Raw genomic sequence first — 23,444 nt, forward strand, 5'->3', positions numbered from 1 at the left:
GCAGTCCAAGGGACTCTCAAGAGTTTTATCCAACACCACAGTTCAAAAGCATCAATTCTTCAGCACTCAGCTTTCTTTAGAGTCCAACTCTTACATCCATACATGACTACTGGAAAAACCATAGCCTAGACTAGACGGACCTTTGTTGACAAAGTAATGTCTCTGCTTTTGAATATGCTATCTAGATTGGTCATAACTTTCCTTCCAAGGAGTAAGCATCTTTTAATTTCATGGCGGCAATCACCAACTGCAGTGATTTTGAAGCCTCCCAAAATAAAATCTGCCACTGTTTCCTCATCTATTTGCCATGAAATGATGGGACCATATGTCATGATCTTAGTTTTCTGAATGTTGACGCATATCGAATCTTATTCTTGGAAGTTTTTATGAGAAGTCTTACCTAATAGAAAATAAGACATACTTTTTCCTGTTAGTTTTTCAATGTGAATACATTTTACTCTTATGGCTTAACATATACATGTTATATGTATATGTTATATACATGTTATAAAGGAAGTAATTCTTAAATTTGCCATTGTTTGCTTTGATGAAACAGTTTATATAGTTATTTTTTTGATTAAGGATTCTTTACCACTCTATATTCAAACTTGCTCCTTGGAAGAAAAGTTATGTCCAACCTAGACAGCATATTTAAAAGCAGAGACATTGCTTTGCCAACAAAGGTCTGTCTAGTCAAGGCTATGGTTTTTCAGTAGTCATGTATGGATGTGAGAGTTGGACTATAAAGAAAGCTGAGCATCGAAGAGTTGATGCTTTTGGACTGTGGTGTTGGAGAAGACTCTTGAGAATCCCTTGGTCTGCAAGGAGATCCAATCAGTCCATCCTAAAGGAAATCAGTCCTTGAATATTCATTGGAAGGATTAATGCTCAAGCTGAAGCTCCAATACTTTGGCCACCTGATGGGAAGAACTGACTCATTGGAAAAGACTCTGATGCTGGGAAAGATTGAAGGTAGGAGGAGAAGGGGACGACTGAGGATGAGACGGTTGGATGTCATCACTGACTCAATGGACATGAGTTTGAGTAGACTCTGGGAGTTGGTGATGGACAGGGAGGCCAGCGTGCTGCAGTCTGTGGGGTCGCAGAGTTGGACATGACTTGAGTGACTGAACTGAACTAATATTCAAACTACCTCTCACATCTAGTGGCTTTAAACTAATCTCAGCATCCTTCTACAAGGTTCTTCATTGTTTACTGTTTCCTCCATTTATAGTTTCATCCATCTGTGAAAATCCTGTTTTTCTTTTACTGCTTTATCTCCCCAAGATAAATTTTCTCCTTCTATTAGAGTAAACTTCATCAAAATAGATATTTCATTTAAAATATATGAGTGGTAATACTTTTCCAGCTTTCTTTTTTATTATACAAATTGACTTAGAAATACTAACGTGTCTATTTTATTTATTATTTACAAATATATGTTTAACATGTTTTTACTATGACTTGCTCTGAAAATCTGTTTAAATTTTTAAAATTTTTTGTTGGCCAATGCAAGATACACTCTCTTAAGAGACTACTTTGACTTCTTAGGAAATCTAGAAGTATTATGAAATTTAAATTTAAGTAACATGGCTATAAGCTAATTACTATATGTGTTAAAAGGAAATATTTTTTATTTAAAACTGAGGAAAAATATATCTCTTGAGGAAAGAGTTGTTTATAAATAAAACCTCTACTTCTTCATCCCCCATTTATTCTTTATCTCAGCCCATTCTCAATTTTCCTCTACCATTCAATTTAGTTACCTTTGTCAAGGTCACAAATGTTTCCCAAATCCAGGGAATATTTATTGGTTTTATTTAACTCAGTGGACTTAGGTTTTCACAGCTGAACTACTCTTTGTGAACCACATTTCTATCTTGGCTCTCATGATGCCATATTCCAAAGTTTGCTTTGTTTTTCTCCTTTCTTACCTCCCCAGCTGCTATAATTTGATCTCCATTTCTGACTTATCAAAATGTGTTGTGATATTCTATGAAGTCTAATTTGGTCTCATATACCTTGCAATTATGTTGGTCAGCTATTTCTGTGTAACAAACAAGTCCCAAATTCCATTGGCATGCAATATTGAAATTTGTTTCATATGTGTCTGTGGATTGGCTGGAGTGGCTCTGTTGATCTTGGCTGGGCTTTTTCAGGCATCCATGGACTGGGGCTTGGATGGAGTAGGTAGATAGAATTAGCTTGCCAGCACTGATTCAAATTTAAGTTCTGCCAGTAAGGCAGGTAGCCTTGTTTTCTGTGTTTCCCATCCTTCTAGACTAGTGGACTGGACAGAGCATGAAGACTGCAGGAGTATAAGGCGGAAAACTAGAGCATTTAGTGTTTGTAAGATTAGATTCAGAACTGGAACACTACCAAGTCCATTCAAATTCCACTGGCCCAAAAAATCACATAATTGAATGTACAGGCAAGAAACATGAAGATATACTCAGCCTTTAGTGCAAGGAAATGCATTATTATGTGACAGCAGATGTGGCTATAAGGATAAAAAATTGGAGCCAATAACTCAGTTTATTTAATACCATGTTTTAACTGAGGTTTTGGTAATCAATTCTATTAATGGATTAAATTTTCCCCATATCAGAATCTTTGCACATAATATTCCCACTCTCTGGGATGTCATTCCATCTGGTATTTGGGTGACTGTGTTTTGTGCAAGATTCATCTCTTCAGAAGTATCTTTTCTGACCCTTATGGGATAATCAGCAAGTTCCACTTACTTTTTCACAGTACCCTCTTGTTTCTGTACTGCAATTTTGTAGTATGCTGTATATTATTTTATTTGTGTTTTTGGATATTTCTTTCTCTAGAATTCAAGCTTCATCAAAGCAAAGAGTAGGTTTGTCATTTTTTCACTGTTTCTCAGCACCTAATGCAAGTTCTTGTGTATGGTATTTAATTAATAAATATTTGTTAAGTAAATAAAATAAAAAATATGATTGGGCTTTTTAAAAAATTTTAAATTATAGAAAAGAGGTAGAATCAAAACATTATATCTAGATTTTTATGCCCCAGATATTTCTTTGCTGTGGTTGAAAGGGGGAGGCTGATAAGGTGGTTATTAAGCATAATGAAGAATATTTTTTCTTTTCTTTTCTTTCCTTTTAATGTCAGAAGCCCATTACTGTTAGAAAAATTTCATTCTTTAGCCTATAATGTAATAACATCACAAAATCAAAGAGACCAGTTAGAACATTATTGGAATGGTAGAGATGAGATAATGACTTGGAGTAGATTGGCAAAACAAGAGATTTGGGAGGAAGATGGGGAGTTCTACCTTGAACATGTAGACTTTAAGGGGATTATAAAATATCTAGTAGATCATTGGAAATGTAAGTTAAAGAATAAATTTGTTAGAAGCTAAATAGATAGTAATTGTAGCCATGGCAATAACTAAGATTATCTCTATGGAATAGAGAGAGAATGAAAGATGTTTTAGAATTTGGCCCTAAAATGCTCCAACATTTAAAGTTTAGTTAATGAAGATGAAAGAAGGAAAGAAAATGAGAATACACAGTTAGAAAGCTAGGAGGAGCACTATGCTATCACAAATCACGGTGGAAGACATGTTTTCTGAAACAGAAATCGGTAAACTGGATGACTGCTATTGAAAGGTTAAATACAATGTGAGAAAGAGTATACACTGGATATGGGCATACTTTATGCTAACAAGAGCATAGCAGAGGAGTCCTGTGGGTGGAAGCTAGAATGGAGTGGTCTCATGCGCTAAGTCGCTTCAGTTGTGTTTGACTCTTTGTGACCCTGTGGACTATAGCCTGCCAGGCTCTTCTGTTCATGAGATTCCGCAGGCAAGAATACTGGAGTGGGTTGCCATGTCCTCCTCCAGGGATCCTTCCAGACCCAGGGATCAAACCTGCATCTCTTATGTCTCCTGCATTGGAAGGCGGGTCCTTACCACTATTGCCACCTGGGAAACCCCAGAATGGAGTAGACTGCACATTAAATGAGGGCCAGAAAGAAAGTCAGCAGGTGTAGATTTCTCTCTGAACAGTTTTCCCAGGAAGGGGAAGAAGTATGCATACAAAATTATCATTTCTCCATATGCCTTATATCGCTTCTGGACTATCTTTGTTTGTTTTTTCTTCTTTGTCACATGAAGTAGTCAAATATCTAGATATGGACTAGTTAACCCCTGGGCTTGAATCTTTGCCCGAGAAATTACCAGTTATTTTACTAAACCTCTAAACCTCATTTCTTCATATATAAAAATGGGGATAATAATACCAAATTTACTGATGTCCACAAGTGTCAAAGACATAATTAATGAGAAAATGACTGTAATAGAGAACATGGTTTGTAAAAATTTGATTTTAAAGTGGTAAATTTCAAATACTATAAAAACAGAGTACATGTTGTCAAGGGCTTCCCAGGCGGCCATAGTGGCATAGAAACTGCCTCCACATGAAGGTTCAGTCCCTGGGTTGGGAAGATCTGGAGAAGGGCATGGCAACTCGCTCCAGTGTTCTTGCCTGCAGAATCCCATGGACTGAGGACCCTGGTGGTCTACAGTCCACGGGGTCACAAAGAGTAGAACATGACCAGAGTAACTTCGCATGCAGGCACACTTTGTCAAAGAGAGGGCCTTTTAAGATATTGTTAAAATTAACATATTTTCTTGTCTTTAACTTTGGTACTTTGATTCTGTACTTTGTTTTACTTTTCTGTAATAGTATTTTCATTTCTCTTCACTTTCACTCTCTTCATTAGTATCTATTCCATCAAGATTTGGAAACATTTTATGCTCTTTGTTCTCCCTTTGACTTTCTGATAGCTAAATTTTTATCCCTGGTACCTTCTCTTATCCTTACGTATTAGTTGCAGTTATACAGTGATGTGGATGATTCTCCAAACTGCATTTCCTTCCCTTAATCCCAGTCTCTCTGGCTAGGTGTTTATGTCATTTGGTACTTAACTCTTGGGGGGCCTATTAATAGTAAATGCTAGACAAAATGGTTTAGTAGCTTACTCTCACATAGCATATATTTTATGCTGGACACTTATTCTTTGTCAATCAATGTTATGTATAACACCGTTTTTTCCTTATAATAACCCTATGAAGTATGTAATTAGTATAGTCACTTTGTTGATAAAGAAACTAAGGCATAGAGAGGTTGAGAAATTCGTCCAATTTACACAGTTACTAAGTATTGAAATTATGCTCTGTAGGTTCATAGACTCTTGTCACAACTCCTAAATTCAAAAGTTCTAACAACTATACATTTTAAGATTCACTTCTGGCAAAAAGAAAAAAAAATCTGACTTTAGCATGAGAGTCCAAGTGCTTAAGACAGCAGTACTATCAGGAAAAACTTGTCTGGATAAGGGGACCCAAACATATTTGCAGGTGGCAGAGAAGGTCCTCATGGAAGAAAAAGAAAATATGTTATTTTGACACATGTATTCTTTTAAATTTATTTTTTTTAATTTAATTTAATTTAATTTTTTTTTAACTTTACAATATTGTATTGGTTTTGCCATATATCAAAATGAATCGGCCACAGGTACACATGTGTTCCCCATCCTGACCCCTCCTCCCTCCTCCCTCCTCTCTCCCCGTACCATCCCTCTGGGTCATCCCAGTGCACCAGCTCCAAGCATCCAGTATCGTGCATCGAACCTGGACTGGCGACTCGTTTCATATATGATATTATACATGTTTCAATGCCATTGGAGGATAATGCTTTATAATATTTTATATTGGTTTCTGTCCTATATCAGTGTGAATCAGGTATACATATGGCCCCTTTCTCTTGAACCTCCCTCTCACCTCTCACATCCCTTTAGGTTGTCACAGAGCATGGGGTTCGAGCTCCCTGTGTCACACAGCAAATTCCCACTGGCCATGTCTTTTACATATGGTAATGTATATGTTTCAGTGCTATTATCTCAATTCATCCCACCCTCTACTTCCCTAACTGTGACACATATATTTTTCACTGTATTTTTCCTACCTGAAACTGCTAGCTTCTGAGTATTCAGTGATGAACTCAATATAATCTCTGGCCTCATGGAGTCCATATTCTGTAGAGGAGAGAAAGAGATTTCAAGGGAAGCAGGAGGAGATGGGATTTAAGCAGCATGATGCGAAGTATGGTCCACTGATGATAGCATCAGCACCACCCGGGAGCCTGGCAGAAATATAAATTCCAGGCCCACTGCATCAAAACCTCTACCAGTGAGACCGTGGAATTTGTGTATTAACATACTTTTTACCGGATTCCTATGCACATTGAAGTGTAAGAATCACCGGTCTTGAGCACACGTAGATGGATCAGCCTTATTAGGGAGGAAGAGACAAATGGGAAGATACAGTGAAATTCTGAGGTGTGCTGAAATGAGACAAGGTAGATTACATCAGAAGATGTTCATTTTTCATTGAAGAAGGAGTGAGGTCATCTGCTGAACATATTCTGCCTACCTTTCATCTCTCTGCAGGTCTGTCTCCCATTAAGTCCCTACATAATTTGCACTCTAGCCAGTGTTTCTTAAGCACAATAGCACCTTTCTGTCTTGTAGTCTTTCCCTTTTATCTTAAGAGCCTTCTTTTTCCTCTTAATTTATTAGGATGTTCCCTTCCCTCTTGAGTCAGCGTGGCCTTCTCCTAGAAATGCCTTTCCTATAAATTCCTGCTGTAGCCTGTAGAATATAGGTTTCCTACAGCATAGACTCTGGAGCCAGTGAATGGGCTTATACCAACACTACAATTTAACATGTAACTTGGGAGAAAGGTAGCTAAGTTTTCTGAACTTCAGTTTCTTCATTGTAAATTAGAGATGATAATAGTATCCACCTCACAGGTGTACTTGGCACATGATAAGCAACCTTTAAATATTAGCATTTATTTTTTATGACCTATTTTATATTTGCCCTCAGCATATGCTACCTGTATGGTTATTTTCTATATATCTATATGCAAACATATGTGTATCATATATATATATCACATAATATATATATGTCATATATATATATATATGTCACATACATACATCCACACACAGATTCTCTTTCCACTGGAAAGCAAAGGCTGAATTTTCATTGCACAACTCAATCTATCTCCAGATAGCCATCTGGGGACTTCACAAATGGGTTGAATAAATGATGATGTACTTGTTTTCCATTTGCTGTTTTCTATTTTGAGTTCTGGGCCAGACCATCGCTGTTAATGTATCTAACACAGCATCTCAAAATTGTGTTCATATTGTTGTTTTAATAGTTTCATTATTAGCTTCAGAGGAGAAAACAGTGATATGATAAGAACACAGCCTTGAATTTGAACACATCTATTCCAGGGTTTTTTAAGCTCAGCACTATTGGTGCTTTAAGGCGCCAATTGTATTGCCAGTCTTTAATTATACAGAAGACAATTATTTGTCCTCTATCTATCACAGGATGTTTGGCCGTATCCAGAGCCTCTATATCCTGGATGCTAGTAGTTCCCCTGTTTCACTTGTGAAGACAATAAATGTGTCTAGACATTACCAAAGTCCCCTAAACGACAAAAATTGTCCCTGCTGCTGCTAAGTCACTTCAGTCGTGTCCGACTCTGTGCGACCGCAGAGACGGCAGCCCACTGAGAACAAATGGTCTACCATTGATCTATTTCTATCTGACCTTTGTCATTTTTTAGCTCTTCAAAATCTTAGTTAGGTCACTCCACTACTCTCAGCATCAGATCCCTCATCTATAATATGTGCAACATAACGTGTATAACATGTTTTTTCCTTATAACCCTATGAGGACTTATTGTATATTTATAGTTATATATTGCAGAGGAGTTTTGTGAGGACTAAATGAGATGCTATATTGTAGTGTCTCATACAGAAGTTATCAATAGTACAATTTGTTAATCTTGATTTCAGATGCCTCTATTGTCTATTTAGGCAGAACAAGAGAAAATGCCAAAGACACCTGAAGGGTGGGAAGAGATCATGCCCATTTCTAACACTCTTACTTCTCTCCCACCTTGGCATCACTTTCCACTCGATTTGACCCACCTTTGCTGTGGGAGCTGAAATTGGCACAGTATTAAGTAAACTTCACGCACCACCTGTCTCTTCTGGCAGTCTAAACTTAAAGAGAGACAGGTCAGAAGTGGAAGGAGAAAAACAAAAGACAACAACCAAAACACAGAAGCAGCCAGGAGTAGTGGGATTTTGTAGTTAGAGTGAATTCTTTGTCTTTAGGGAAAACATTTCTCTAGTGGCTTCAAAAGTTTCAAGTATCTAGACCAAATTTGAGGGATACTAGTTTTTATACTTGAAGAAAATAATATTCCTTAAATGGAGAACTTAATCATTATAGAAGGTAGAATATTAAATATTCCCTTTATAGCTTAGTAGATTAATATAACTGCTAACCATGTAGAGTGAAATTTTTCTTAAGAAATTGCTTGATTCAGCAAACCAATTCTATCTTTTTATGGTATTGAAACTATAAATAAAATATTACAATTATTGAAATAATCATGAATGCCTTAGAAATATAGACTGAAATTAAATAAGTCAAAGGATGTAGATATGGGGTCCTTTCCCAAAGGATGTGGTAGTTCTTAGATGTAATGGAAGACTTGATAGACCAAGTTGCTGAAGAATTGAGCTATACTGTTAAACTTGAATAAGTTTAAACAATTTCCAAGTTTGGGTATATCTGTACATTTTCTTGACGTAAGAAAGAAAACACCCTGAGACTTTCCTTGCCAACACATGTTCTTGAAATGCTTCAGGGATCTGCAGTCTCACGAAGACTGAGTAATGAAGAGATAGAAAACATACCATCAAAAAAGAGCCAGAAAACTGTGTTTAAGGTTAAGTTCCAGAGACCCACTGATTTTCTTATATTTATTCCTGTTTGATAGAAGCCAAGCACAAAATTATCTAGATAATTTAGAGTTTATTAAAGTAAGATTGATTTTTTAAATTGTAAAATGTAATTTAAGATCATTAGAGTTCTTTCTGTAATAATAAATTGCTGAGCTGGTATTAAAATATTTGTCTACTTAATACAGTTAGCCTAAATTCCTAAGGGAGCCTTGTAAACATGTGCATGAATATAGTGTTCTATAACTTCCCCTTTCCTTTCTCCCTCCATCCCTCCCTCTCTCCCTTTCTTCTATTCTTCAAGCCTATCTAGATTCCACAAATATTTATTGACTATATCAACCTGTTTCAGATAGTTTGACCACTGTTGATAAAAAGTGAGTTATTTCAACACTAAAACATAATGTCTTTGATACTAAATGTGCTATAGACACATTGCTGAGATACAAAATATGAATTTTCTAGTTACTCGATGTCTAGCTGTTTTCATTAATTTTAGAATAGAACTCAAACATAAACTGCCACCAAAATAATTTGAAACTATTTTAATTTGTTTCAAAATAATAATTTGAAAGGCCTCATCTGTCTTTCTTGATTTCAAAAGGATTATAAGGAGAGAAAGGAAATATTAATAATCTCATGATTGATCATAAATGACAGGTAAAAGAGACTTCCCTGGAGGTCCAATGGGTAAGACTCTGTTTCTTGGCAGAGGACATAAATTCAATCCCTGGTTGGGGAACTAGGATCCTGTTGCACAGAGTGGCCAAAAAAAGGTAGATAAAGTGACAGTGTCAATTTATCTACCCTGGCCCTTACACATACACACATACATACACTGAAACATACCAACAAATATATAGAATCCTCTATTCACTCCTGTTCTGGTTTATTATACAATGATTTTTAAGACTAGTTTATTGCTACAGTGGAAAACTTTACTTAATAGAGAAAGCACAGGTTTGTCTGTGATGCAAAAAGAATTTTCGTCCTGTGGTTTAATTAATGATTTGCAGGTATGTTCTCTCTGATTCCAACTACTCGTTTTTATAATTACTTCTCTATATTGCTCTGGGACTAGAATTTCTTGACCTTTCATATGAGAAACAAAAGTGAAGTATTTTGCACTTGACTTTCCTATTTTAGCTGTATTTTTCTGAAATTACTAAGAAAACTTGCTCAGATTGTATATCATAGACTTTATAGGAAAATAAATAGGAATGGCCTTGGCCTTTCCCATGATTGCTATATATTAAAAATATATTTAGTTCACTGTCATTTAATTAGAATGTTGTAAATATTTCCTACTTCAAATATCTCTCAGGCACACACACACACACACACACTCACACACAAAGGCATGATAAAAATTCTGACTTAAGAATTTATACTTGAAATTATTCTGACTATATGCAGTCATTCTGTATATATCTAAACATTTATAAACAAAAGTATTTAAGCATTAAAAAAATAAATATTTTGTATATATGCATATAATTATATATTTGCCATTATCTATCATATATTTACAATTTTATGTATGTAATTTTATATATTTGCAATTATGATTATACATAAATACATAATTATATATTTGCAATTATATATGTTTGCACATATATTTGCAAATTATAGTTGTTGCTACATTTTATACATTTGAAAGTATTTTTCATATAATTTAAATCTCAAAATTTTTTCTCCATGCTTGATAAAGAAGGAAACAAAGCATAATTTGGTTAAATAGTTTATTTAGGGTCACATAAGCAGACATGCTTAACCTGAGACTAGAATTTGAAGTTTCTGCTTCCTAGCTTCATGACATTTCTGCTACAAGTTCTTTTGCTGGTTGAGGATGTTATAATGCTTGTAAGGGCAGAACTCAGGAGACTGACTTGCGTCCAATTAGGTAAGCTGGATATAATCAATGTATAATGGATAGTATAACCTTGACAAAGAACACTATTAACTTAAATCACATTTTATGTATATCCTTCCAATCAACACAGGCAGGCAAATTTCCTTTCATTCTCTGAATGCCCTTTTTTGGATTTTAAATGTTTTGCCTCTCTATTCTCTTCATCTCCCCATACTGCATACCCCTCTGCCTGCCATACCTTGTCTTTTTCTGGGCAGTGTTCTCAGTTTAGAGTGTGTGTGTGTGTGTGCGTATCTGCACGTGTGTGCACTCAGAACTGTGTGTGTGCATGTGCTTTTTCTTGTTTATTGTGATGTACTGCATCCCAGATTCTGTTTTTGTTTGGAGTGCTTTATAGATTGTTATTAACGTTCTCATTAAAGCTCTTTACAAATACAGTGCAAAATTCAAGCTTCCTACCTGCCATGAAGCAGGTAGACAGAGAGGCTAACTATTCATCTTTGCATTTCTAATCTTCCTCAAGGAAAAATAAAAGAGGTGTGAGTTTAGAAAACACAGACAAGGTGAATACAAAATGCTCGCTATTCTGAGACAGATGTCAGTGAATCAAGTCAATTGAAGAATAACTATGAAACAGTAAAAAAAAGCTATTGTGCTGGGAAAACAGAACCAACATGATCCTGCACAACAACTTTAAAAGAGCTGTTTCCTGTACTGATCTGCTATTGTTCCTTTATATGAGATGTAAGCTTGGGTAATTTGAAATGAGAGCCAGAAGCCTTCACTTGATCTTAAAAAAAGGGGAAAAAGAAAATGCTAAAATAATTTTTTTTATTTCACTTGGCAAGAACAAATTATGCAATTTTTATCACTTACTGAACAACTCTAAACTCGGTGCAAAATATCACTTAACCTCTCTAACTTGTTGAGTAACATTTGAAAACAGAGCTGCACCATCTTTGTGACTGGGCCGCCATAGGTGCCATAGATTGTGGCCGACCCATCTACGAGTTGGACTTTGGTCATAGAGCCATGCATTAGGGTTCAGAGAATTGTGGCTGTCATCCAGATTTCTCTGAGTTGTATTATTTCATAGAACTGTGTGTACACTGTGATATTAACATGCCAGGGGTTTTAGTTTAAATTGATAATCATAAGTAGATTAAGCTTTAGTGATACAGCTGATATTTTAATAAAAAAAATAAGGTCCTATAAAATATCTGGGGAAGATTTGGCTATATAAAAGAAAGTATAGTCAAGTTTTGTTATTAATATCATTAATATGATAGATTTACACTGGTGATCTGATAAATCTTGCCTAATCTCTCAGTAAAACACATATAAACACCCTGTGAAAAATGCTATTTGACACTCCCAACTGGGAATAGTTGGTACTTATGAAAGCTTTCCAAGATAGGTTTCTAACATTTTTTTCCTTTGTTCTTATCTGATTCATATTTTAATAACTTGAATCAAGGAGGAAAATGAAAAACTGGCCACTAGAGGTGTCACTTACTCTGGAAATAAAACCAATATATCATCTAATTTCAAAGAATACTAAAAAAAATTCTATTTCTGAACCTGAGTACTTTTAAGCCTGACAAGTATGAGCAAAGTAATGATCTTTTAGCGACAGTCATGAGATATAGACTGTGTAAAGCAAAAGAGAAGTAAAGAAATTTGACTGTAGTGCAATAAAGAAGCTCATTTGTTATTTTCAAGTTTCTTCTTATCTTAGTAACCATATCATCAAGGATTGTTCTAACCATGAGAGTCTAGTAGATTAGCATGATCTCACAGAGGTACTCCTTGTGAATAGCCTAAACTCTGATGAGTCAATTCAACAAAAATTAAAAGGACATCTCATTTATGTCAGGTCTTGTATGGGAACTCATGGTCAGAGCTGCTATTGTCCTAATGACAGTAGAAGGAGTAAAAGAGCATAGGAATTCTTTTATATGTAGTAGTTAGACTTTTGAGTATTGGCATGGCCTTCACCCAACATAATACTGCAAACGGCAGTGAGCTATCAGCAATTCTTATCTCCCAGGAGCCTCATTCTGCATCAGCTATGCTAACCACAAAACTTGGGAGAACTAGGGAACTCTAGTTCCTATGGGCGGTGGGTGGGGGCAGGCGCTACATCTACTCGCACATTTGCATCCTTATCTCATATATTGTTTTCACTGTTTATAATCTGCTAGTAAACTGAGGCGAAATCAATGTGCAGCAGGTGAAAAGCATTTTAACCATATTCCGATTGAAATAGATCTTCATGGCTCACTTTGGCTCACATTTTTCTGGGTGCTCCTGAATATGCAAGAACATGAGTTCTAAATGGCAAATACTTAAACTTTTGACATTTGCTGTTCAATTTACACCCAAAGATTTTATTTTGGTCAACAAAATGAAAGAAATCTGTCAAATAGTTGTGTTTTTTTTTTTTTTTTTAATAGAAACTGACTCCAATTCATCATGTGATTAATTACACGTGAACACTTAATACAGGAGTTATGTACAGGGCTTCTCTGGTGACTCAGACAGTAAAGAATCTGCCTGCAAGGCAGGAGACCTGGTTTCAATCTCTGTGTTGGGAAGATCCCCTGGAGAAGGAAATGGCTACCTACCCTAGAATTCTACCCTGGAAAATTCCATGGACAAAGGAGCCTGGTTGGGCTACATACAGTCCATGGGGTCACAAGTAGTTGGACATGACTGAGTGACTAACACTTTAGATATATAGACCCCTCAGCTTTCTCTTTGATTCTGTATGACTCTTTTTTTAAGACCACAGTAAAATCAATTGTGAAATCATAAATAAGATTTTCTGGCTCACATTTTTGATATTTTAGATGGTATATTGTGTTCAACAAGTAAAAGTCTTTTCATCTGGACATAATTTTGAATCTAATTATAGTATATTTGATCTTTACATACAGACACATTATTTAAAGAAAAAAAATAGAGTAAGTGTACTATACACTTAGCTGGTGAGTCCCAGTACCTTTTTCATCTGCTGTTCCTAATCTGGAACAGAAGAGTTAAATTATTTGCCCAAGATAGCAAAGAGGCCATCAATCTTGTCTAGATTATAACTGAAAATTCTCACAAAGTACTCTTTTCTATTTATACTATGTGCTAAGTAGTATGAATATATTCACCATATTTGAAAAACTAGTTTATTGAAATACTAAAAGCCAAACTTGACAAAGGCAGGGAATGCCAATCCTGAAACATAATCATTATCAAAACTAATCATATCACTTTTATATAAAGATAAATTGTAGTTTACTAGATAGGTTTATTCATTAGAATAAATATTTTTATCTACTTATATGGTTACTTCCCATTATTCAAAGTAGTGGAATATCAAAAAGGATCAAACCTAGTCTTGGACACTGTATAAATTAAGTCGTTTCAGTCATGTCCAACTCTGTGCGACCCCATAGATAGCAGCCCACCAGGCTCCCCTGTCCCTGGGATTCTCCAGGCAAAAATACTGGAGTGGGTTGCCATTTCCTTCTCCAATGCATGAAAGTGAAAAGTGAAAGTGAAGTCGCTCAGTCGTGTCCGACTCTTGACCACCCCATGGACTGCAGCCGACAGGGCTCCTCCATCCATTGGATTTTCCAGGCAAGAGTACTACAGTGGGGTGCCATCACCTTCTCCGATAAATTCACCAAGCAAACTTAAAATTCTAAAACTAAACTGGAAAACTTTTCAACCCTGTGGACTGTAGCCCACCAGGCTCCTCTGTCCAGGGAATTCTCCAAGAAAGAACACTGGAGTGGGTTGCCATTTCCTTCTCCAGGGCATCTTCCTGACCCAGGGATCCAACCTGGGTCTCTTGCACTGCAGGCAGATTCTTTACCATCTCAGCTACAAGGAAGTCCAAAGTATAATTATATTATTTAAATTCTAGAGAAATATTTAAAGTTAACTTCAGTCAAATTCTGAAGACTCTTCCCCAAAGTCCTAGAGTCCTTTAGTGTAATTCTTTTATTTATGCAGATGTTTTATTTGTTAAACATCTGCCTTAAATTTATCCAAGGCCACTACTAGCCTGGCTTCCCAGGTGGCTAGGTGGTAAAGAATTCACCTGCCAAGCAGGAGACATAGGTTTGATCACTGGGTGTGGAAGATCCCCTGGAGAAGGAAACGGCAACCCAATCTAGTATTTTTGCCTGGGAAGTCCCATGGACATTAAAGCCTGACGGGCTACCATCCATGGGATTGCCAAAGTGTCAGTCACAACTTAGTGATTAAACAACAACTACTTAACTTAGCATTCCATTGCTAGCCTATCTGGTATCTGTACAGATAGAAAAAGTACCCATTCTGGGTAATTAATTAGGAAAAAGCCTTCGTTTTGGTAGAAGCACTCCCATGGACACAGTGCTTGGTGAGATGAGCACTGGCTAAATTTGAGTCCCCACTCATAGCCCCAGCTGGTGCCTTTCTGCTGTATTTGGTATGCATAAGGGTCCTGAGTTCACCCTCTGCTATATGATCTTTATCTGCATTCTCAATTTTTAAAAAAATTCTTGTCCTTTTGTAAGAAACACCGAATAACCGATGGATTCCTTACCCTTATTTTAAATCTCTGCAGCCAAGATTCTAGCTTTATACATGCTTGCATTTATCAAGAAAAGGACAGCAGCAAAAAGACAAAGCTAAACTCTTTAAGAGATAACTGCAAAATGTGGAAATTTAAAAAGAATAAAAAAGCAGAAATCACCACTGGGATCAAACAATGAAAACTTTTAAATATTTTAGCTTAAATTCAATCCCATGAAGGTACACATGAAATATTTATACTTTAATGTCCCCAAAATAGTTTAATCTCATCTGCCAAGCCACAGCCACAGCAGAGTACTATGTCCCAGGGTTGGGCAATGTGCTGAACTCAGCAGGTTGGGCTCAGTTTCCATAGACAAGAGGATATGCCCTACAGGCTTAGAGGAAAAGTGTATAAATGAGCATCTCCCTCAGCCCTCACCTGCAGAGTTCTCTTAGAAATGTTAAAGAATTTTCTATTTAGATCTCTGCATTTATTATTCCTTCATTGATACTAGTGGGAGAGTCAGTATTTGTAGAATTACTACACAATTGCTATACAAACAAACTAATAATCAATTTTGAAGTACCATCTATAATTAAAGTTATAAAGTTGCTTCAAAATTTAACTGTTATTAATAACTAGCAATGAGAAGAGTTTTTAGAATGGAAGGATAGTAGAGTAAATCAATCTTAATTCATTTATCAGTTACTCAGAATAACACCATGATAAATAATTATCACCTAGAGGTGACTGGTTGTACCATTTCCTTTCAAGTGATATTTGTGACATATTATCAGCATACACAACTTAAAAGCTTACACATGTTTTTCTCATTTGTATAATCTAATCAAAGGTGCAAACCCTGGATCTACGCCAATGCAAACCTTCCCTTGTTACCGAGTTGCAGCCTGCACGGTCCATCTGGAGTTGCTGGTCTGCTTGATGTCAAACGACAGGTCCTACCGGCTCAGAAGATGAAAGGATGTTCAGGCCACGTGTCTGGGGATGACAGTTCTCTTTGTGATGAACCACAGAGTCACAGCTTGTTAAATAAGCCTGTGACAGTGATAAAAGACAAAGCCATCAGTTCATAGCAGAATATGGGCTATCTGCCCATGACAAACCATGCTATCTCTACTCACACAGGCTGACATTTCATAAAGCATTCCCACAAGTGGTAGCTAGAAATAGTCTCTGAAGACAGCCCCAAAAGAGAGTAATAGCTTGCCGCTTATCTTCGAGCAAATGAATGGAAAAAACCTGGAGTGCAAAATGTAGTTCTCTTAGCCTCAAAGATAAAGGTGACTTCCTACTTAGAACAATTTTTATGGTAGGCCTGTGTCACTTAGGCCTAAATGTCACATAACATTAAAAATTTGAGCAGTGTCATAAAGACGGCTATGAGGCCTTTGCTTTTAAATACATGTTGATTTTAAACTCCCCTTATATTCTCATAATTCCATAGGCCCACTTTACATGACTGCTTCTGTCTATTCAGAAATAATGCATCTATTAACCAAATAATATTAAAAGAACAATAATAAGACCTGTTACCTAGTCAGTGCTTACAATGTTCTAGACAGAGTGCTAGTCGCACAATAAACAGCTCAATGAATCCTAGAACCCATCTATCATCTACAAACAACTGGATGTACCATTTCCTTTCAAGTTAGAGCAGTATTGTACCTGTTTTGCAAATCAGGAAACTGAGACCCAAAGAAATAATTTACCCAGGTTAGTCCATGGATGATTCAAAGATTGGAATGTGAGACTCATAATTTATCATTTCTATCCCACGAGAATAGTAACAAATACTGTGGACCACATGATAAATACATGGATTAAAAAAATGTGAGGTCTAAAGCCTTGTACCTCATTTTTGATGAACTTAGTGTTGAAATTGTTAGGTCCAGGTATTTTAGGTAGGTTCAGATATATGAAAATAACTGACATATCTAATTATGCCAGAGAAATATCTTCCAGATGTTTTGCAGATGGTTATTCAGAATAAGGAAACATTTAAATAATATTTAGGGACTTCCCTGGCAGCCCCATGGTTAAAACTTTGCCTTCCAGTGTAGGGTGTCTGGGTTTAATACCTAGTCAAGTCCCTAAGATCCCACATGCCTCTTGGCCAAAACCCCAAATGTAAGACAGAAGCAATGCTGTAACAAGTTCAATAAAGACTTTATAAATGGTCCACATCAGAAAAGTAAATAAAGTAACATTCAACCATCCCTTTTCCTTGACTTCTTTTCCCTTCCTCCCATTTCCCTAGCTCCTTTCTAGCCATCTGACTTTCACCCCGTTGTTTTTCGCCTGATTCCCTCACACCTTAGGCTGCCCATGATGCCTTTGGCCCCTTGTCTTCCTGATCAGCCATTGTACACACACACACAACTTAAAGGCAGGGTGGTAAGTTCTATTTAATCACAGGATGGTTGCACATTGTTCCATAGTTGTTTTATATATGTAAATTTCACCTCTCTTCCCTACACATTTCTTGAGAATGTAAATGGGTCAGACACTTCCTTTGTCCATGTATCAGACTTTGCAGAGCCTTGGACAACCAGAAGACACTCAGTGAATGGTTACCCAAGTGAAGTGCTTTTTTAGCAAGTGGATTCAAAGACCAAAGAGGAGACTGTACCCCTGATGTTAGGAAACAATAATACCTGACAAATATAAATTCTTAATAAGCTCTCAGTAGCAATAGAAGTTTGCTTTGGGAAAAAAATGACTTTATGGTACACTAAAATTGAAAAAAAATCATTTCAATCCAGTGGTTCCTACTGTTCTAAAGGGATTGCTGCTATATTGGTTTTGATAGCCACCTTAATTCAACATGCTAATGATAGGCTTGTAATAGAATTTACAGACATATTAGGATGCAAAGCTTAGTACCTAAGAATACTGTTTTAATAATAAAATGACAAAATAAGAAATTTTCAGGCTGGAATTGGACTTTCAGGTCTAAGTACTTAATCTTAACTGATTCCCATCTTCATATTTCAACCAATTCAATCATACACACACACACACACACACACACACACATACATGCACGTGCGTGAGAGAAGGGGTTCTCTGGAGGTTCAGTGGTAAAAAAGTCTGTCTGCCAATGCAGGAGATATGTGTTTGATCCTTGGGTTGGGAAGATCCCCTGGAGAAGGGAATGGCTGCACACTCTGGTATTCTTGTTTGAAGAATCCCATGGACAGAAGAGCCTGGTGGGCTGCAGTCCATGGGATTGCAAAATGAGTTGGACATGACTTAGTGACTAAACAACAAGAAGAAGAATATTTATGAGAGAGAGCAAGAGAAGGAGGGGGAGTGAGGTGGGACTTGAAATGCCAAGCATTTAAAAAAATATTTTCAGTTGATTTTGATGTGTATTCAGAGTCAGCAGTGATGTAGTTTAATCACAGATTGGTTCTAGAGTCGCTTGTATAACATGCCTTCCCAAGATCAAGCAACCTATTTTTTTTAACACCTTCAAACAACAGAGCGGTCAGTGTACATCATTACACTCCTGAACTAAAAACCTTGGTCACTTGTAAAATGTAGTATTTACAACCAGAAAATCACCTCTGATTAAAGCATACAAGGCTTTATATCTCAAAATTAGTGTATTTGAAACATTTACTTCATAATTTAAAAAATATACTAGATAATATAACTTTAAATCCAATTTCTTATTCTCAGTGAGAGAACTGGAGAAATCAAGTGGAAGATGGCTAAGAAAAGAGTCTCAAAAACAAAACAATAGGAAAAGGAGAACAAGAGATTAAGTTGGAAAAATAATCATTACCTAGCACATTATTCTGCATGTTTGATCATATCCTTTGCTTAATTTTCAACAGCCAGCTTTAAGTCACAGAAAAAGAACACTAGAAATCTGAGTTGTTTAAGAATGCTGGCCTGCTTGATAAACTTACTTGCTAGTGAAATGAACTAATACTTCTTGAATATCTGCTATGTGAAAGACACTGTTAGAAAAATGACTTCCTGAAAGGTAGCAGGACTAGCCAGTATATGGAGGCCCTGACAAAATTAAAAAGGCTTGTTGAGGAGGACTAGTCTGGTTTGAAAGAGACCAGAGACAACCTATAGCTAGAGACAGAGACAGAAAAACATATCAATGTCTGAGGAGAATGGTAAAAGCAGTGAAAAATGATTCTAAGTGGGAAGGGAGCTTGGCCTCCTGTCATAGAAGAAGAATAAAGGTCATTAGAAAATATTAATAATTACCCACTTAGGAAGACAACCTTCTGAATGATTTGATAATATTGAACTAATGATTTCTATCTTTTCCTTGACCAAGAATCATATTATTATCCCCAAATTGGAGTTTACAGAAAGGATGGGAAGGATGATATTGCAAGTGGAAGATAATGTGAATTTCAGTTGTAGTTATTTAAAGTTCTCCTGGATAGGGCCCAAGAAGATCAGACACTGTGCTATATATAATCAAAGATATCAAAGGGATTAAGGTATCCTTTTCCAACAGACATGTTCATAAGGAGATAATAAGGAACAATAAAGTTCAACATCTCAGAAAAGTTGTCATGAGATTACAGAATATTAATTGCCTAAGAATTTGAGTTGTTCAGATAATATTGTCTCTGAGTCTCAAAGAGGTACAGATCCCTTCAATTGGAAAGGACAGAAATCTGAAGGCAAAAACCTCATATAACTCGAAGGCAACATTCCAAGGGAGAAGCATTTTGTCACTAAATGCTTAGAGGCAGAGTCCTAAAACAGTCATATTAAATGATTTATTTGTTAGGAATGGGATATTTGGAAAGGATAGCTAGGTTTAGGTACTAGAAAACATGCTGAATAGTTTGGGCTTTATTTTAGAAACAATGGGGACCCATGAAAATGAAAATGTTAGTCGCTCAATTGTGTCCGACTTTTTGTGATTCCATGGGCTGCAGCCCACCAGGCTCCTCTGTCCATGGAATTCTCCAGGCAAGAATATAGACCGTCCTTTTAGAGGAAAGTTACTTGTGATCCAAATAGTATTAGAGAAAATTGACTTAATTATTTATATAGGATTAATGGAAGGGGAGAGAAATCGGAGCACTGAAAATCGGTTGGGATATTGTCACAAGAGACTAAACTTAAGGATCTGAATTTGGATCATGACAGTGAAATAGAAAGAAAAGGTCCCATGCAGGAGGTATTCAATGAGTGAATTGAGATGTTGCAAATACTTCTTATTAATTTTTGTACTTCTATCATTGAACTGTGATCAGAAGTCTCAAATAAGTTGATTTGGTGAAATATTAGCTCAGTTGAAATGTGTGACAATTTGTCACTTAAAAGGTCACACAAGTCAAACCTGAAAGGCTTTCTTATCTGGATATAATTATTCAAACACAATTTGGAAGCAGCATTTTCACTTAGATGCTGCCTAGCAAAATATAGCCAGCCCTCTTATTCAGGCCTTTTCACCCGTGGATCTCATCCAAGTCAATAATGTTCCTTGGCCTCTGATGTCCTTTCCAAATACTAGCTGACAAGGAGAGAACCCTCTGTCTGTACTGAAGAGAGAAAATAGCATTAAATTCTAAGGCAATACAGATTCATTATCATTTAAAATGATTTTGAAAACACAAAGGTTATGAATTTAAAAGCTCTACTTAGCTGGTTGGGTGCTTTAGGTGGTGGTGTCCAGAGAGGTCAGTTTTGTAGGTGGCAAGAGCAACGAGAGTAATGAGAAAAAAAAATAAACTGTAAAAGTCCTTAAAACAAGATAAAAACTATTTAACTTTGGAATTTTTCCAATAATTGAATATTTTCCAGGTAAATTCTGTTTATAGGGAATAGTTGAAATTTTTATTACCTAAAATATATGAATTTTAGAAGAGTATATCCCCTAATTATTTTCCAAAGATCTATTGTTAGATGATATAGGTAGAATCTTCATTTTGGTTCTATTTGCCTTACCTTCCCTGAAAGTCCCCAGGTTCATAAGGTGTAACTTTCTCATTCGTCAGTGATCTACTCTGTAATTTTTTCTATGTAAAACATTCTGGGATTATACAGGTATCTTCAGAACATCCTCTTTTCTGCTTTATTGACTATGCCAAAGCCTTTGACTGTGTGGATCACAATAAACTGTGGAAAATTTTGAAAAGGACGGGAATACCAGACCACCTGACCTGCCTCTTGAGAAATTTGAATGCAGGTCAGGAAGCAACAGTTAGAACTGGACGTGGAACAACACAGTGGTTCCAAATAGGAAAAGGAGTACGTCAAGGCTGTATATTGTCACCTTGCTTATTTAACTTATATGCAGAGTACATCATGGGAAATGCTGGGCTGGAAGAAGCACAAGCTGGAATCAAGATTGCCGGGAGAAATATCAATAACCTCAGATATGCAGATGATACCACCCTTATGGCAGAAAGTGAAGAGGAACTAAAAAGCCTCTTGATGAAGGTGAAAGAGGAGAGTGAAAAAGTTGGCTTAAAACTCAACATTCAGAAAATGAAGATCATGGCATCCAGTCCCATCACTTCATGGGAAATAGACAGAGAAACAGTGGAAACAGTGTCAGACTTTATTTTTGGGAACTCCAAAATCACTGCAGATGGTGATTGCAGCCATGAAATTAAAAGATGCTTGCTCCTTGGAAGAAAAGCTGTGACCAAACTACATATTATATTTTTAAAAAATAAATAAAAAGCAGAGAGATTACTTTGCCAACAAAGGTCTGTCTAGTCAAGGCTATGGTTTTTCCTGTGGTCATGTATGGATGTGAGAGTTGCACTGTGAAGAAAGCTGAGTGTTGAAGAATTGATGCTTTTGAACTGTGGTGTTGAAAAAGACTCTTGAGAGTCCCTTGGACTGCAAGGAGATCCAACCAGTCCATTCTAAAGGAGATCAGCCCTGGGATTCTTTGGAAGGAATGATGCTAAAGCTGAAACTCCAGTACTTTGGCCACTTCATGTGAAGAGTTGACTCATTGGAGAAGATCCTGATGCTGGGAGGGATTGGGGGCAGGAAGAGAAGGAGACAACAGAGGATGAGATGGCTGGATGGCATCACTGACTCAATGGACATGAGTTTGAGCAAGCTCCAGGAGTTGGTGATGGACAGGGAGGCCTGGCGTGCTGTGATTCATAGGGTCACAAAGAGTCAGACACTACTGAGCGACTGAACTGAACTGAACTCAGAACATCCTCAGAGATGATAATCCTTCATGGAAACATGACATCTTAAATTTGGAAAATCCTTTTGAAATTATATAGCTACCTCCCACTCAAAATGGAAATACCGTCTCTGACAAAGATATCCCTGACAGAAATTATCACCCAGACTGAATGCTTTGCAAGTATTCCATTCTATAGCAATCCACTCAAAAAAAGTCTTTCTTCTATACCTATCTAAGGCATTTGTAAAATTGTTGAAAAAACAGAACCAAATGCTGATTGCACAGTACTGGAGACCTATTAGAAACATCACAATTCCATTATTTATTTATTTTTTCTTTTGTATTTGACCATATCTCATCACCTTGCCCACAATGACATAAGAGATTTTAAGACCTAAGTAATTAGATACTTTTGAAGTAAAAGCATTTCTAAACAGAAAAATCCAGGTGCTCCATCTAAGGAATTCTCATCTGCTGGAAGGCATTTTCATCTGATTTTCTGTAGAAAACCATGAAGTTTTCCAGTCATACCATTTTATTTTCAAAGTGCAAACAACTGATCTATTTAATAATTTATTCTAGAATTTTTTCAAGGCTTCATATTAAATTCTGTAGATACATATTTATGCTATAATTTATTGATTCATTTGGTTAGATAAATATCATTAAGCATCTACTTTATACCAGCTACTCATCTAGGTTCTAGTGATGTGATGGTAAGTATATGCTCTACATTCTAGGAGCTTACAAGCTTAAAAGCAAAATCAAAATTTAAATAGCCAATTTAAACACACTGGTAGAAAAGATAAGAAAGGAATAGTACGACTTTTGACAGCACATTGAAGGATCATTTATTGAGGCTAATAAATGTGTTTTAGAGGATTTTAGATCTCAACTGAGATACAATCAATAGGTGGTAGTTAAGTAAAGACAAGTATAATCAATGTGGAGGAATCAGCATGTTTGGAGGTCCTAATG

The sequence above is a fragment of the Bison bison genome, unplaced genomic scaffold (assembly GCF_000754665.1).
Source record: "Bison bison bison isolate TAMUID 2011002044 unplaced genomic scaffold, Bison_UMD1.0 scf7180017864452, whole genome shotgun sequence".
Taxonomy (NCBI): domain Eukaryota; kingdom Metazoa; phylum Chordata; class Mammalia; order Artiodactyla; family Bovidae; genus Bison; species Bison bison.